Here is a 16,476-nt window from a genome sequence, read left to right as displayed (position 1 = left end):
TTCACCACTTCATGTCTTTTATTTACTTCTGGTTTGTTTTCCCGTGTGTGACTATAAGTATTCTGTACTGTTAGAGGAGCAGAAATGCATGGTCCTCAGATCGCATTTATGTCTGAAGTCGGGAAAATAGCACCCACTAATGTATATCTAAAGCCAAACCGAAACTGTGAGAGCCAACCTTCACTTCAAAGGGAAAGTATTGCTCATCCTTCTCCCCACCTCAGCCCTTAACACATTTCATGTCTTGTGTTTATTATTCTTATTTTTTTTACATGTAGAGAACATATCATTTTTGCCCTTCCCGCTCTTCCCCCTGCCCTTAGCGCTCCCCCTGCCTTTAATGCTCCCCCCCCTTCTCTTAACGCTTTTCCCCTGCCCTTCCCACTACTCCCCCTGCCCTTCCCACTCTTCCCCCTGCCCTTCCCACTCTTCCCCCTCTTCCCCTGCCCTTCCCACTTTTCCCCCTGCCCTTCTTCTGCTCTTCCCACTCCCCCCCACTCTTAACGCTTCCCCCTGCCCTTCTTACTCTTCCCCCTGCCCTTAGCACTCCCCTCCTGCTCTTAATGCTTCCCCCTGCTCTTAACGCTTTTCCCCTGCCCTTAGCACTTCCCCTGCCCCTAGGACTTCTACTGCCCTTCCCAATCTTCCCCCTGCCCTTAGCACTTCTCCCCTGCTCTTAACGCTTTCCTCCTGCCCTTCCCACTTTTTCCTCCTGCCCTTCCCACTTTTTCCCCCTGCCCTTCCCACTTTTTCCCCCTGCCCTTCCCACTTTTCCCCTCACTTCCCCCCCTGCTCTTAATGCTTCCCTGTGCTCTTACCACTCTTCCCCTGTCCTTAACGCTTTCCCCCTGCTTTTAACACCTTTTCCCTGCCCATACCGCTGTTCCCCTGCCCATACCGCTGTTCCCCTGCCCATACCGCTGTTCCCCTGCCCTTACCGCTCTTCCCCTGTCCTTCCCAATCTTCCCAGATTAAACCACTTATATTTCCATTTACCAATCTTCCCCTACCCTTACCACTATTCTCCCATCACTCTTCCCCTTCCCTCACCACTTTTCCTCATCCTTACTACTCTTCCCCTGCTTTCACTCTTCATTGCCCTCACCACTCTATCCTGCCTTACCACTCATCCCCTGCCCTTAGCACTCTTCCATTCCCATCACCGCTTTTGACTACCTTTACCACATTCCCCTCCCCTCCACTACTGTTCTCCTGCCCTCACACTCTTCCCTGCCCTTACCACTTTACCCGCCCTTACCAAACTTCTCTGGCCTTGCCACTTTCTCTCCCTTGCCAATCTTCTTTGACCTTACCACTTTTCCTGCCCATAACCACTATTCTACTGCCTCCACCACTCTTCCACGTTCCTCACTACTCTTCCCTGCCTTTATTACTTGTCCCTGCACTCACCACTTCTCCCTGATGAGGGCAGGGAGGAGAGGTCTTTTTTGACAGATAATTGCTCGCACCTGTTCAGTTCTTTCCTAGGCGGGAATGAGATCTCTTTTCCACACATGTCACACATCCCAGGAGGCTGCAGAACCAGTCTCGCTGCACTGTGCAATCTTGCACATGCGAAGTGGGGAATTAAAATTCACAAGAAGTCACAGTTGGCTTCTAAATCCAACATGGCAGCACCAGGGACCCACAGCTGTTCAGGAAGGCAGCGCTAGAATCCATGGACTGATTTTACACATCAACTGCTACAGTTTTTGTAGCTGCTGTCTTTAATCATAGCTTGGACCAATATACAGTTGTGACCAAAATTATTCAACCCCCAATGCTGTAAAGGGGTTTAGGGACTATAGTGTACATTTGGAATTGTATTCAGAATCAAATCCTACAAGGACGTTGTAACTACCCAAATGCAACTAAAATGACATCAATTGTTTATGTAATACAGTAGTAAATGGTTCTTATGTGGTTTCTTCATTGCCACAATTATTCAACCCCTTAAAGACTACCACTCTGAAGAACAGAGGTTCATACAGGTGCTTTCCATCAGGTATTGAAAACACCTGTGGATGTCACCGAGCAGCAATCAAGCATAATAAGCACCAATTAGGCAGCTTTAAAATGACTGTGATACTCAGCTCCTTCTAGACATTTACTGGTGTGGTTACAAACATGGTGAAGGCAAGAGAATGGTCCAGGAAGACAAGAGAAGAGGTGATTTCTCTTCACAGGAAGGGCAATGGCTATAAGAAGATTGCAAAGATGTTAAACATACCAAGAGACACCTTAGGAAGCATCATTCGCAAATTCAAGGCAAAGGGCACTGTTGAAACGCTACCTGGTCGTGGCAGAAAGAAGATGCTGACTTCGACTGCTGTGCGCTACCTGAAGCGTAGAGTGGAGAGAAGTCCCCGTGTGACTGCTGAGGAACTGAGAAAAGATTTGTCAGATGTGGGTACAGAAGTTTCAGCCCAGACAATAAGACGCACACTGCGTAATGAAGGCCTCCGTGCCAGAACTCCCAGGCGTACCCCCTTGCTGTCTCCAAAGAATAAGAAGAGTCGACTGCAGTATGCCAAAAGCCATGTGGACAAACCACAAAAGTTGTGGGATAGTGTTCTGTGGACTGATGAAACAAAATTAGAACTGTTTGGGCCCATGGATCAACGCTATGTTTGGAGGAGGAAGAACAAGGCCTATGATGAAAAGAACACCTTGCCTACTGTGAAGCATGGTGGAGGGTCAATCATGCTTTGGGGCTGTTTTGCTTCTGCAGGTACAGGGAAGCTTCAGCGTGTGCAAGGTACCATGAATTCTCTTCAGTACCAGGAGATATTGGATGGAAACGTGATGCAGTCCGTCACACACCTGAGGCTTGGGAGACGTTGGACCTTTCAACAGGACAATGATCCCAAGCATACCTCCAAGTCCACTAGAGCATGGTTGCAGAGGAAAGGCTGGAACATTTTGGAGTGGCCATCGCAGTCACCAGACTTAAATCCGATTGAGAACCTCTGGTGGGACTTAAAGAAAGCAGTTGCAGTGCGCAAGCCTAAGAATGTGACTGAACTGGAGGCCTTTGCCCATGAAGAATGGGCGAAGATACCCGTAGATCGCTGCAAGACACTTGTGTCAAGCTATGCTTCACGTTTAAAAGCTGTTATAACTGTAAAAGGATGCTGTACTAAGTACTAAGATTGAATGTCACTTGGGGGTTGAATAAAACTGATAATGCTGTGAGCACAGAAAAGACATTTGTGGTTATTTCATTATAACTGTTATGTTATATTTGTCTGACCTACAAGTGCCTCTTTAATGTAAATGTAAGCAAGATGACTGAATGATCAAAAGCAATGTCAAACTGGCCAAAACACTCAATTTCAGTGGGGGTTGAATAATTTTGGTCACAACTGTACATTTGTATGTGTCATACTTGGCCCATCCCCATGGAAGTTGCAAATTGCTGTAGTAGTAGGCACCGATACTACAGCAATTGCCATTGGCTGCCAGGTTCCCTGACGAGTGGCTGCTCTGCTGCTTACTGAACACAGAAGGTCACTAGCGCACCATGGGCACCATTCAGGAAATATTTTGGGGGTTATTTACTAAGACTGGAAAGTGCAAAACCTGGTGTAGCTGTGCACAGAAACCACTCAGTTTCCAGGATTTATTGCCAAAACTAAGGCTACGTTCACACTAGCGTTGTGTGCAGGTGGCAGAGAGGCGTTTGGGAAGCGTTTTTACCGCTTCCCAAATGCCTCTGCCAATTCTGCACATTGCAGCACATGGTGCTGTTCTAACGGGAGCGTTAGCTCTGGGCAAGTCAGGAGGCGTTGAAGCCTCCTATTCTAATCTATGGCGCCGGCCGGGCGTTTGCACAGCGGTAACACCATTTAAACTTCATTATAGACGTTTGCGGAGCGTTTTCAACGCTCGGCAAATGCCTAGCAACCGCCACTAAACTCCGGCGTTTGCGGAGCGTTTGCCTAGCGTTTTAAAACGCTCCGCAAACGCCGGACCAGCGCTTGCCAAACACTAGGGGCGTTTGGCAAGTGTTGGTAAAACAGTCAAGTTGGAACGAGCCCTTAATTGAACAAGCTGACGTTAGAAGCTGCTTGGCTACCATGCACAGCTGCACCAGATTCTGAGTGACCAGTTTTAGTAAATCCCCCCGTGTGTTATCTCAATTAATAAAATGTTCTTACATTGGACCAAGTAAATGTTGTGCCCCACCTCTCCACCTCAACCAATCATAGAAACAATAAAGTGCAGCGCTACAAAAATAATATCCAAGTGACAATTATATATGCGGTCATCAAATATAGGAATATTGAAGATGATAAACAGTTCAGTGATGGGGGACTCTCAGGGAGTATAGGTGCAATTCAATCCCAGGAATAGATAAATTGCCTGCTTACCAGAAGCGCAATATCAATACGCATGTACAGGTTATATGTAGCCGGGGTCCCATGTAGGCGCTGCTTTATAGTACCCAGATGGTCCGTCGGTGGTAAGACGATGCTGGCCTGGTCGGATCACACTGCTCCTTGGATCCACGCAGAGAACCTGAAAATGCTGGGGCTGAGGTATGGGAACTCAGTGCCAGATATAAGGAGTAAAAATACTCATAGTGTAGTATGTTTAAAAATTATTTATTAAATCCAATACGTAAACCATAAAAGTTACAAAACGCATGCCTGCAGCCTGTAGCCAGTATAAGCAGCTTGAAAAAAAGATTCTATACACTGACCAGTGAATACCAAAGGTGGGCCGCCGGACCTCCTGACCCGGCGGCGTAACGTCAAGGCGTGCGAAGGCTCCTCCTAGACGCGTTTCGTGTCAATACACGTCTACCGTAGGGGTGATGCCATTTGATGGCATCACCCCTACGGTAGACGTGTATTGACACGAAACGCGTCTAGGAGGAGCCTTCGCACGCCTTGACGTTACGCCGCCGGGTCAGGAGGTCCGGCGGCCCACCTTTGGTATTCACTGGTCAGTGTATAGAATCTTTTTTTCAAGCTGCTTATACTGGCTACAGGCTGCAGGCATGCGTTTTGTAACTTTTATGGCTTACGTTATTGGATTTAATAAATAATTTTAAAACATACTACACTATGAGTATTTTTACTCCTTACATCTGGCACTGAGTTCCCATACCTCAGCCCCAGCATTTTCAGGTTCTCTGCGTGGATCCAAGGAGCAGTGTGATCCGACCAGGCCAGCATCGTCTTACCACCGACGGACCATCTGGGTACTATAAAGCAGCGCCTACATGGGACCCCGGCTACATATAACCTGTACATGCGTATTGATATTGCGCTTCTGGTAAGCAGGCAATTTATCTATTCCTGGGATTGGATTGCACCTATACTCCCTGAGAGTCCCCCATCACTGAACTGTTTATCATCTTCAATATTCCTATATTTGATGACCGCATACAGTTGTGACCAAAATTATTCAACCCCCACTGAAATTGAGTGTTTTGGCCAGTTTGACATTGCTTTTGATCATTCAGTCATCTTGCTTACATTTACATTAAAGAGGCACTTGTAGGTCAGACAAATATAACATAACAGTTATAATGAAATAACCACAAATGTCTTTTCTGTGCTCACAGCATTATCAGTTTTATTCAACCCCCAAGTGACATTCAATCTTAGTACTTAGTACAGCATCCTTTTACAGTTATAACAGCTTTTAAACGTGAAGCATAGCTTGACACAAGTGTCTTGCAGCGATCTACGGGTATCTTCGCCCATTCTTCATGGGCAAAGGCCTCCAGTTCAGTCACATTCTTAGGCTTGCGCACTGCAACTGCTTTCTTTAAGTCCCACCAGAGGTTCTCAATCGGATTTAAGTCTGGTGACTGCGATGGCCACTCCAAAATGTTCCAGCCTTTCCTCTGCAACCATGCTCTAGTGGACTTGGAGGTATGCTTGGGATCATTGTCCTGTTGAAAGGTCCAACGTCTCCCAAGCCTCAGGTGTGTGACGGACTGCATCACGTTTCCATCCAATATCTCCTGGTACTGAAGAGAATTCATGGTACCTTGCACACGCTGAAGCTTCCCTGTACCTGCAGAAGCAAAACAGCCCCAAAGCATGATTGACCCTCCACCATGCTTCACAGTAGGCAAGGTGTTCTTTTCATCATAGGCCTTGTTCTTCCTCCTCCAAACATAGCGTTGATCCATGGGCCCAAACAGTTCTAATTTTGTTTCATCAGTCCACAGAACACTATCCCACAACTTTTGTGGTTTGTCCACATGGCTTTTGGCATACTGCAGTCGACTCTTCTTATTCTTTGGAGACAGCAAGGGGGTACGCCTGGGAGTTCTGGCACGGAGGCCTTCATTACGCAGTGTGCGTCTTATTGTCTGGGCTGAAACTTCTGTACCCACATCTGACAAATCTTTTCTCAGTTCCTCAGCAGTCACACGGGGACTTCTCTCCACTCTACGCTTCAGGTAGCGCACAGCAGTCGAAGTCAGCATCTTCTTTCTGCCACGACCAGGTAGCGTTTCAACAGTGCCCTTTGCCTTGAATTTGCGAATGATGCTTCCTAAGGTGTCTCTTGGTATGTTTAACATCTTTGCAATCTTCTTATAGCCATTGCCCTTCCTGTGAAGAGAAATCACCTCTTCTCTTGTCTTCCTGGACCATTCTCTTGCCTTCACCATGTTTGTAACCACACCAGTAAATGTCTAGAAGGAGCTGAGTATCACAGTCATTTTAAAGCTGCCTAATTGGTGCTTATTATGCTTGATTGCTGCTCGGTGACATCCACAGGTGTTTTCAATACCTGATGGAAAGCACCTGTATGAACCTCTGTTCTTCAGAGTGGTAGTCTTTAAGGGGTTGAATAATTGTGGCAATGAAGAAACCACATAAGAACCATTTACTACTGTATTACATAAACAATTGATGTCATTTTAGTTGCATTTGGGTAGTTACAACGTCCTTGTAGGATTTGATTCTGAATACAATTCCAAATGTACACTATAGTCCCTAAACCCCTTTACAGCATTGGGGGTTGAATAATTTTGGTCACAACTGTATATAATTGTCACTTGGATATTATTTTTGTAGCGCTGCACTTTATTGTTTCTATTCTGGTTGGAAGGGCTTGTAGTTCCTTTTGTGCATTTGCCGCTCACTGAAGTGCGCTCACTTTTCTTTATTTTACACCTCAACCAATCAGAGAATGCTTTGCATTCATTGAGAATATATAAAATGTTCTCTGAATAGAGCCCGTGCCGAGCAAGTGATCTCCTGTGTTTATTAAACCACTTGGGATCTGGAAGCCAACTGCAATCACTGTAGTAGCGGTGTCTGTTACAGTGATTTGCAGCCTTCACAGGGATCCCGCAGGTATGGCACATACAAACTTACATTAGTCCAAGCTGGACCAAAGTAACAACGCAAAAATATACCTTCTTGGAATTCAGCTTTAAAGTGGCAATGAATGCCCCATCTTAAAGCAGCAGACTTGCACTCACTTTTTAAAAATAATTTTGCTCTTACTCCCCTCAGCCCCACCCTTTTCACTTGAAGCGTCCTGGGCTGTCTGCTATGACCTGGAAGAGACAGCGTGGCCTGCTGATGGTGTCACCAAGGAAATAAGTGGTGTGCAACTTAGCGTGCAGTGGCTTGGCAGCAGGACAGCACTGTAATCACTAGGCAGGTGAATATGTTATTTTTGCTCAACCCAGCCTTCAACTAGGCTGTAGTTCTGTTTTTTTTCCCCCTTTTTTCTGTTATGAGTGGGCCCTCAAACAATAGTACTGTTTACATTGGTAATTCCTGTGAGTGGCCATCACAGTGATCACACCCTGGTTTTGTGCCTTAAGCCTATGGTCTTTGCTGTCTATTGACAGTGGGATTAGAGTGGGATTTTACTACAATGGCCAGTAGGGGGTCATTTAAAATATACTTAATCCAGCATATTTTCCTAACCCACCCTAACCATTTATTGTGATCCAAAAATGATTTTAAGGGAACGTTCAGACATGTGGCAGCTCTTGCTGCCTCTTTGAAATGTGATCTGCAGGGGATTGCTTTTCAGAGGGTGGTTTATTTCTCTAAAACTGCAGTGGGGAATTGTTTAGATTAGGATTTCTCTATCAGAGTTCCATGGAACCCTAGGGTTCCTCCAGAGGTTTCTAGGGGTTCTTGAACAATGAGCAATTTTTGCCTCTCAGATAAGTTCCAACTGACTCCATTGATTTAGTTATTTGTATGGAAATTCTTCCCAATGGCCAGAAGTGTAAGGAGCATTCTTCTCACTGACCATCACACTAATATACCATGAGTTGTAGATATAGTTTTTAGCAGGGGTTCCCTGAGCCCAGAAATGTTGAGCAAGGCTGGTTTAGGTTTTTTTTTTATATTAAAGTTTTACTAAGTATGGCTTAAAATAAAAATAAATAACAATTACTTACCTGCTCTGTGCAATGGTTTTGCACATAGCAGCCCCAATCCTCTTCTTCTCGGTTCCCCTGCCAGCACTTCTGGCTCCTCCCTCTTGACCAGTGCCCCCAGTTGCTTGCTATGAGGCACTTGGTGCGTGCTCGCTCCTGAGCCCGGCTCTATGCGCTCATAAGATATGTAGGGGTGGTGGTGGACGTGGTATACTTGGATTTTGCAAAAGCGTTTGAAAGAGTTCCCCACACACACAGTTAATGTGTAAGGTAAAGTCTACAGACTTGGATAAATCCATATGTAAATGGATAGAAAACTGGCTAAAAGACCATATTAAGAGAGTAGTGGTTAATGATTCATACTCTGAATGGTCTAGGGTTGTCAGTGGTGTACCCCAGTGTTCAGTGTTGGGACCCTTACTTTTTAATATATTTATAAACAATATAGGGTCTGGGATTAAAAATCCCATTTCAGTCTTTGCAGATGACACCAAGCTGTGCAGTGGAATAACGTCCTCACAGGATGTCTCCAATTTACAAGCCGACCTCAATGCACTGTTTAATTGGACATCTGTGTGGCAAATGAGGTTTACTGTTGATAAATGTAAGGTTATGCACTTGGGGGCTAAGAATATGCATGCATCATACATACTAGGGGGGGTACAACTGGGGGAATCAATGGTGGAGAAGGATCTTGGAGTTCTGGTAGATCACAAGCCTAATAATGGCATGCAATGCCAAGCTGCGGGTTCTAAAGCGAGCAAAATCCTCTCTTGTATTAAAAAGAGGTATAGACTCCAGAGAGAGAGAGGTGTATAATTTCCCCTCTGTACAAATCATTAGTAAGACCTTATCTACTGTATAATATGCAGTTCAGTTTTGGGTAACAATTCACAAAAAGAACGCAGTAACGCAGCACCATATCGCACAAAATGGCCTAGTCAGGAAGGGGGCTAAATCCTCTGGAGGGCAAGTGGTTAAACAACATTTTTGACTTTTTGCTATTAAACATGTCCAGTAACTGAATTTAAAGAATCAAATTTCATCATAAATTTAGGCCAAAATGTATTCTGCTGCGTGTCTTTGCTACAAAAAAAAAAATATGGCGGCAATCAGCGACTTATAGCGGGACTGCGGCAGGCTTTCTGACACTGTGGGGAACTGACTTGGTATGAGTGATATCTCCAGTGACACCAATACAGTGATCAGTGCTAATAAAAAGCACTGACACTGTACTAATGGCACTGGGCAGGAAGGGGTTAACATCTGGGACGATCAAAAGGTTAACTGTGTGCTGGGTGTGTTTTCCTATGGGCTGTGTCTGTGTGCTTCACTGTAAGCCGGAAATGCAAAATCATGTATATATACGTGATTTTGCTCACCCGTGCCACCCTGTAGCAGTATTTCTGCTATAGGGTGGACAGGAATCGGTTAATGTTGCAATCTTATTTCTCTATTTTGTTTGTAAACATTAACGCTCATGAGAGTCATATTTTCTCATTATTGCTGATACTCTTATCTATCTGGATTAAAACCACAGACTCTCAACAGCCGGAATGATATGTATTAAGTAGAAGCCATGCCACTTTTAACCGTTTCAATACCGTGCAATTTTACACCTTCCTGCCCAGGCCATTTTTCAGGTTTCAGCGTTTTCACACTTTGAATGACAATTGCGCCCTCATACAACATTGTACCCAAACTAAAATTTTATCATTTTCTTCACACAACTAGAGCTTTCTTTTGGTGGTATTTAATCACCACTGGGGTTTTTATTTTTTGCTAAATTAACAAAAAAAGACCAAAAATTTTGAAACAAAAACACATTTTTCTTTGTTTCTGTTATAAAAGTTTACAAATAAATAATTGTTCTTCATAAATTTAGGCCGAGATGTATTCTGCTACATGTCTTTGGTGAAAATAACCCAAATTAGGATGTATTTTTTAGTTTGTAGGAAAGTTATAGAGTTCACAAACTATGGTATAGATCTGAATATTGATCAATCCTGAAGTACTGATGGCCAATCTAATTTCTTGAGGTCCAAGAATGTCAGAACAGTACAGATATCCCCCAAATGACCCCTTTTTGCAGAGTAGACAGTCTGACGTACTTCTTAAGAGGCATGGCGAGTTTTTTGAAGTTGTATATTTTTGTCATAATTTTTCGGAAAATGAAAAAATGAAAACAATTATTTTCACTATTTTTTTTTTTACATACTGTCACCAGTGCAGTACAGCGTCATCATATAACTGGCATGGCGGTGAACAGGGACACTGACTGGTGACAGTATGAAAAAAAAAAATATATATATATTTTTTTTATTTTTTTTATTATATTTAATTTTTTATTACATTTTTTTAAATTTTTTTTTTAAGATTTTTTTTCATATTTTACTATGACCAAAATAGTACAATGTTACCATAGTAACATTGTACTACTTTGGGGAAGTGATCAGTATTTATTTATTTTTTTTTACACAATTTGCTTATAGCAAAGAATTACTTTGCTATAAGCAAGCATTTACCTGAATGAAATCGATTCATTCAGCTTTTTTTTTTTTTTCTGTGCTTAGCTGTGATTTGGTCACAGCTAATCACATGACATGTGCATGTGATTAGCTGTGACCATTCACAGCTAGGCACTAGTATTCAATGGATGGCATCATGAATGAAGCCATCCATTGTATACAACTGTCATGTGACCTGCTGTGATTGTTCACAGTAGTTCGCATGGTACCAGCAAAGGGAGCCGGTACTCGGATCTGTCATTGGCTGTGTCCGAGGTGCACGGCTGATGACAGATCGCACTGCTGCGCCGCTCTGCACTAGCGCAAACGGCGCATGTGGGGAGCACGCCAAAAAGCGTGCACCCGGAATGCAGATACACATCTGAAGCCGCCAAACGGCCATTGGCCGGGCGGCTAATGGTTAACAAGGAAACAGCGTTTTTTTTTATTATATCCTTAAAAAGAAAAAAAAATGGTTGGCCAATAGCTTTTTTGTGTTTACTTCTTTTGAGGGTCACAGGAGTACATTTGCTTTTGTTCTTCTGTGACCCAGAGTCAGCTGATAGAGGGCTATTGTCCACTATCAAGTGGCAGGGCAGAGCTGTGCCATACTGAGGACAAATCCAGACAAAAGAATTGGGATCCACTCAGCTGCCTGAATCACAGGAGGCTCCACCTTATAGCTTGTGGATAAGAGCTAGAGCCAGGCATGTCCACCTCCTCCCCAGCTTGTGCTGAAAGAGCAGTGATTGACTGACTGGAGACCAGGGTGGATTTGATTTAAATCAAACTGATTTAAATCACTAGTCAGTAAGGCTTGATTTAAATCATAGTTTTCTACATAAAGACTAATTTTTGCTTGTATAACTTTAATATGCAAGTAGATGAAGATTTTTAAAATAACAACTTTTCATATTAGTTTTTTTATCCCCAGTTTAATAGGTTAATCATTCATATTTGGACAACTTTTCTGTTGTACTTAGGAAGGAGAAAAATAATCATTACCGTAATAATAACAATTTAAATAGATTTATTCAACTGAAACAATAACATTACAGCATATGTTATTTGCTTAAACAAACATCCATGTTTGTTAACTAATTTGGCTAAACAAAATATATATATTTTAAGAAACGTAGACTGTCAGCTCCTTCCTCCTCACACTTAGTTTCACTTTCTTCTTGTGCAGATCTATTCCGCTCCAAACAATCAGAAAATATTGTTTCTATTCTATTCACTGAACTTCTTGAAACTTAGCACTGAAGGGGTTGATTCTGTATTCATAGGTTTGTAGAAGTTAGGATTAAGGTCTTTTTCTTAACTCTGTTCATGTTATAACATTTTTGCTGTGAAGAAGAGGCATGTGATCTCCGCTGAGTCAAATTCAGTTTTGAGAACTGCAAAAGTAAACCAAACATCTGTGATAATATCTTGTAGGCAGAGAAACTGCCCAATAATCTTACAAAAACCTCTGGAAGAGCATGACATTGTGAATGGATTAATGGAATTTATTTACCAAAAAAATTGAACATATACAGCCTTATTCTACATAATTAAAAAACTAATCTTTATTTCATGATGGAATAACCTTTGGATGGTAATATATTTTCCTCAAAAAGCATTTTATTCAAAAAAATCCGATTTAAATCAAAAACATCAGATTTAAATAAAAAAGAATCTGATTTTTTTAATTTTTTTTAAAAAATCATTGATTTTTATCCACCCTGCTGGAGACACAATGTTTCTCCCTCCACATACAATGCAGAGATAACCCTGTGTTGTATGTGGAGGGAGAAACCTTGCATCTCCAGCCAGTCATACATAATGACTTTGGCATGACAGCATTTGTTTTATGTAAGTATAAAAAACTTGTTTGATCCTGCCATTCACTGGTGCTCCCTCCTTGCCTGTGTCCCCACTGCAGCATGAGATTGTTTTGATAGCCTGTTGCTACCATTATTTTGCATGATTTGTTTTCAGTTACCATTCAAGCCATTTATTTCCTCCTTTTTCCTTTCTAAGCAGACATCGTTATTATAGAGTTATAGTTCTGGACATGTACACAGTGTTGATAGACAAGCCCCTTCTTCCTTCCATTTTCAGACCTAATGTGTAGCTATTCACTGGAGGGGGCAGGATTTAACATGTATGGTTGATGGAGGCATCATCTCACTGCTAAGTTGGCCATACATGGACTGATATTCTGCTGGTTCAGCAAGATGGATTGATGGTCAGATGGATAAATAAGCTATTATTCTGCTTTTGTATATACAGCCTTTACATTGTAAAGCAGCTCTTTGAGAACCTAGAGGATCATTAACCAAGAGCAATCTCTGCTTCATGATGCGAAGCAGCATCAGCCTCATTTGAACAAAGTCCTTTTCACTTATTGTTAAGATACTGACTGAGGATGATGGGATGAGCACTATTTCCATTTTATATTACCTTTCCTTTTTGTACTATTTTGCCATCGTTTTACTTGAAATATTCTTTCAGATGTTTTAAAAAAAAAAGTTAGGCCAAAGATTTTTTTTGACAGGAGTGCACTTACCGTTGCAATCCTGTGACCTAGAATCAGCCAACACCAGGCTAAAGCTCGCTTTCAACTGACGTCTCAGAGCCAATTCAGGCTCTGGAAGGAATCCAACCATATTGTCAGGATCTACCCAGATGCTTGATCAGCAACTGGCTCAGCCTGTCAGTGTGAGGCTGAGAGCAGGAGCAAGCTGCTGCCACCCCCTCCCCAGCTGGGTTCTCCAGTAAATGCTGAAGGGGCAGAGCAGAGAGCAGTGACTGACAGACAGTGCTCTCTGCTCCGGAAAGACTTAGAACTGAGCAATCAGTGGTCATGTGATTGCTCAGTGCTCAGGCTTAGAGCCTGAAGGGGACAGCTGCAGCCTCACAGAAATGCTGCAGCAGGGGGGGAGTATAGATGTTTGTTTTTCTCATTCTCATACTTCTCTTTTAACTTCAGTTACTGTGTTCTGGCGACATGTGAAAACTTGGGAGGACAGTATACAGTGGGGATCGAAAGTTTGGGCACCCCAGCTAAAAATTTGTATTAATGTGCATAAAGAAGCCAAGGAAAGATGGAAAAATCTCCAAAAGGCATCAAATTACAGATTAGACATTCTTAAATTATGTCAACAAAAGTTAGATTTTATTTCCATCATTTACACTTTCAAAATAACAGAAAACAAAAAAATGGTGTCTGCAAATGTTTGGGCACCCTGCAGAGTTAATATCTTGTACTGCCCCCTTTGGCAAGTATCACAGCTTGTAAACGCTTTTTGTAGCCAGCCAAGAGTCTTTCAATTCTTGTTTGAGGTATCTTTGCCCATTCTTCCTTACAAAAGTCTTCCAGTTCTTTGAGATTTCTGGGCTGTCTGTCACGCACTGCTCTCTTAAGGTCTATCCATAGATTTTCAATTATGTTGAGGTCAGGAGATTGTGAAGGCCATGGCAAAACCTTCAGTTTACACCTCTTGATGTTATCCCCCGTGGATTTCGAGGTGTGTTTAGGATCATTATCCATTTGTAGAAGCCATCCTCTCTTTAACTTCATCTTTTTCACAGATGGCATCAAGTTACCATCCAAAATTTGCTGAAATCTTATTGAATCCATTTTTCCTTCTACTCGTGAGATGTTCCCTGTGCCACTGGCTGCAACACAACCCCAAAGCATGATTGATCCAACCCCATGCTTAACAGTTGGACAGAGGTTCTTTTCATTAAATTCTGTGCCCCTTCTTCTCCAAAACGTACCTATGCTCATTCCGGCCAAAAAGTCCAATTTTAACCTCATCGGTCCACAGAACTTGTTTCCAAAATGCATCAGGCTTGTCTATATGTTCATTTGCAAAGTTCAAACGATGATTTTTGTGGTGAGGACGTAGAAGAGGTTTTCTTTTCCATATTTGTACAAGTATCTCTTTATAGTGGAATAGTGTACCACAACTCCAGTGTCTGCCAGATCTTTCTGGAGGGATCGTGCAGTCAAACGCGGGTTTTGAATTGTTTTTCTCACAATCCTGCAAGCTGTTCTGTCTGATATTTTTCTTGGTCTTCCAGATCTTGCTTTAACTTCCACTGTTCCTGATGACTGACATTTCTTAATTACATTCCGAACAGAGGATATTGACATCTGAAACCGCTTTGCTATCTTCTTATAGCTTTCTCCAGCTTTGTGAGCGTCAACTATTTTCAGTTTCAGTTTTCTAGACTACTGCTTAGAAGAACCCATGGTGCTGATTGTTGGAGCAAGGTCAGATGAGTCTGGGCATTTAAAGCCTTTGAGATTGACATCACCTGGTCTTCCCAGACGATGATTGAGAACAATCCATGACACTGGCAGGTCTCAGCTTTGCAAAGGGGGCAGTGCATGCTATAAATTCTGCAGGGTGCCCAAAATTTTGCAGACGCCATTTTTTGTTTTCTGTTATTTTGAAAGTGTAAATGATGGAAATAAAATCTAACTTTTGTTGACATATTATAAAAATGTCTAATCTGTAATTTGATCCCTTTTGGAGATTTTTCCATCTTTCCTTGGCTTCTTTATGCACATTAATACAAATTTTTAGCTGGGGTGCCCAAACTTTCGATCCCCACTGTATGTGTGCTGTATTTTAATAAGTGGAGTTTCAGTGAATTCTCAGTCCTAAGTACCTTGCAATTCCATAAATGAAAATGGTTATATATAGTATTTACAGGCTGCCAGTCCTTTTTGGGATATGCTATTCAATTTTTAGGGAAACAAAGAAGCACAGAGCCTCTAAGTGTGTACTGTGAAGGTATTTAATAGAAAGATAAGTAATAACTCACATCTTAAAATTTAAAAACAAGCTCATGGGTAAGAGGGTGAGATGTCTGTAGCCAGATGTTGTTGTGTGACTGATCCAGAGAGGAGATCGATTGAGTCCGCCAGCAGGTGGTGCTGTACATGTGCAACATGGATGGTAAGCCTGGTGGAATCTCCAAGGTGTCTGCCAGCAGATGGTGCTGTGCATATGCAGCATAGATGGTGAAGCCTGGCAGAGTCTCCAAGATGTCTGGGATCAGCACATGGCGTCTGACGTCATCCAAATGCGACAGGTTTCTGAGCATGTGCAGGACGAGAGGAGTCCAGGCGCGCTCTTTCATCAGGCAGGCTTATCTTATTATTAAATACCTTCACAGTACACGCTTGGAGGCGCTCTGTTTTGTTGTTTCCCTTCTGCAGAGCTATGCTTCGCTCCTACGCAGCTTGCCCTTAGTGCCTACTGGACTACCCTTACCCCTGCCCATTTTGAACTCATCAAACATACATGGATTGCCACACCATGCGCCTGTTATCCCTTTTGTATTAAATTTTTAGGGATGCTTCTGCTGTTGAATTACAAAGATGTCTATTCAGCAGTTATAAAGTTACAGCATAAGGTGTGAGTGGAGTTTTCCCATGGCAGAAACTACTGCAGAGTGTTCCCTAGTATAGCATCCTAAAAGGTAAAGCCCAGCATTAGACATTTTTAATATTTCATTTCTTAAAGAAGTATCACCAGAAGTTGAATGTTTGTTAAATTTCCCAAGGGACCCAGTCACATTGCACACAAGCCA

General features: G+C 42.6%; 1 protein-coding gene across 7 annotated transcripts in view; it reads left to right on the top strand.

Moving 5' to 3' along the window:
• The window catches only part of SCAMP4 (secretory carrier membrane protein 4), a 66,354-nt gene that overhangs the window by 26,451 nt on the left and 23,427 nt on the right, over positions 1 to 16,476 (top strand). The window contains exon 1 of one of the 7 annotated variants that reach the window (XM_089670058.1): positions 4,862 to 5,283. The exons of 5 other annotated variants lie outside the window; for them this stretch is intronic. The gene's annotated coding sequence lies outside the window, so the exon portion shown is untranslated. Of the gene's footprint in view, positions 1 to 4,861; positions 5,284 to 7,524; positions 7,642 to 16,476 lie in introns of those variants that run through there. One more of the 7 variants, XM_089670062.1, reaches the window with a different exon arrangement.

The sequence above is a fragment of the Staurois parvus genome, unplaced genomic scaffold (genome assembly GCF_062004578.1).
Source record: "Staurois parvus isolate SC_StPar_1 unplaced genomic scaffold, SC_StPar_1.0 ptg000086l, whole genome shotgun sequence".
NCBI lineage: Eukaryota > Metazoa > Chordata > Amphibia > Anura > Ranidae > Staurois > Staurois parvus.
Note: the sequence above shows the minus strand (reverse complement) of the source record. Positions and strands in the feature narration are given on the sequence as shown.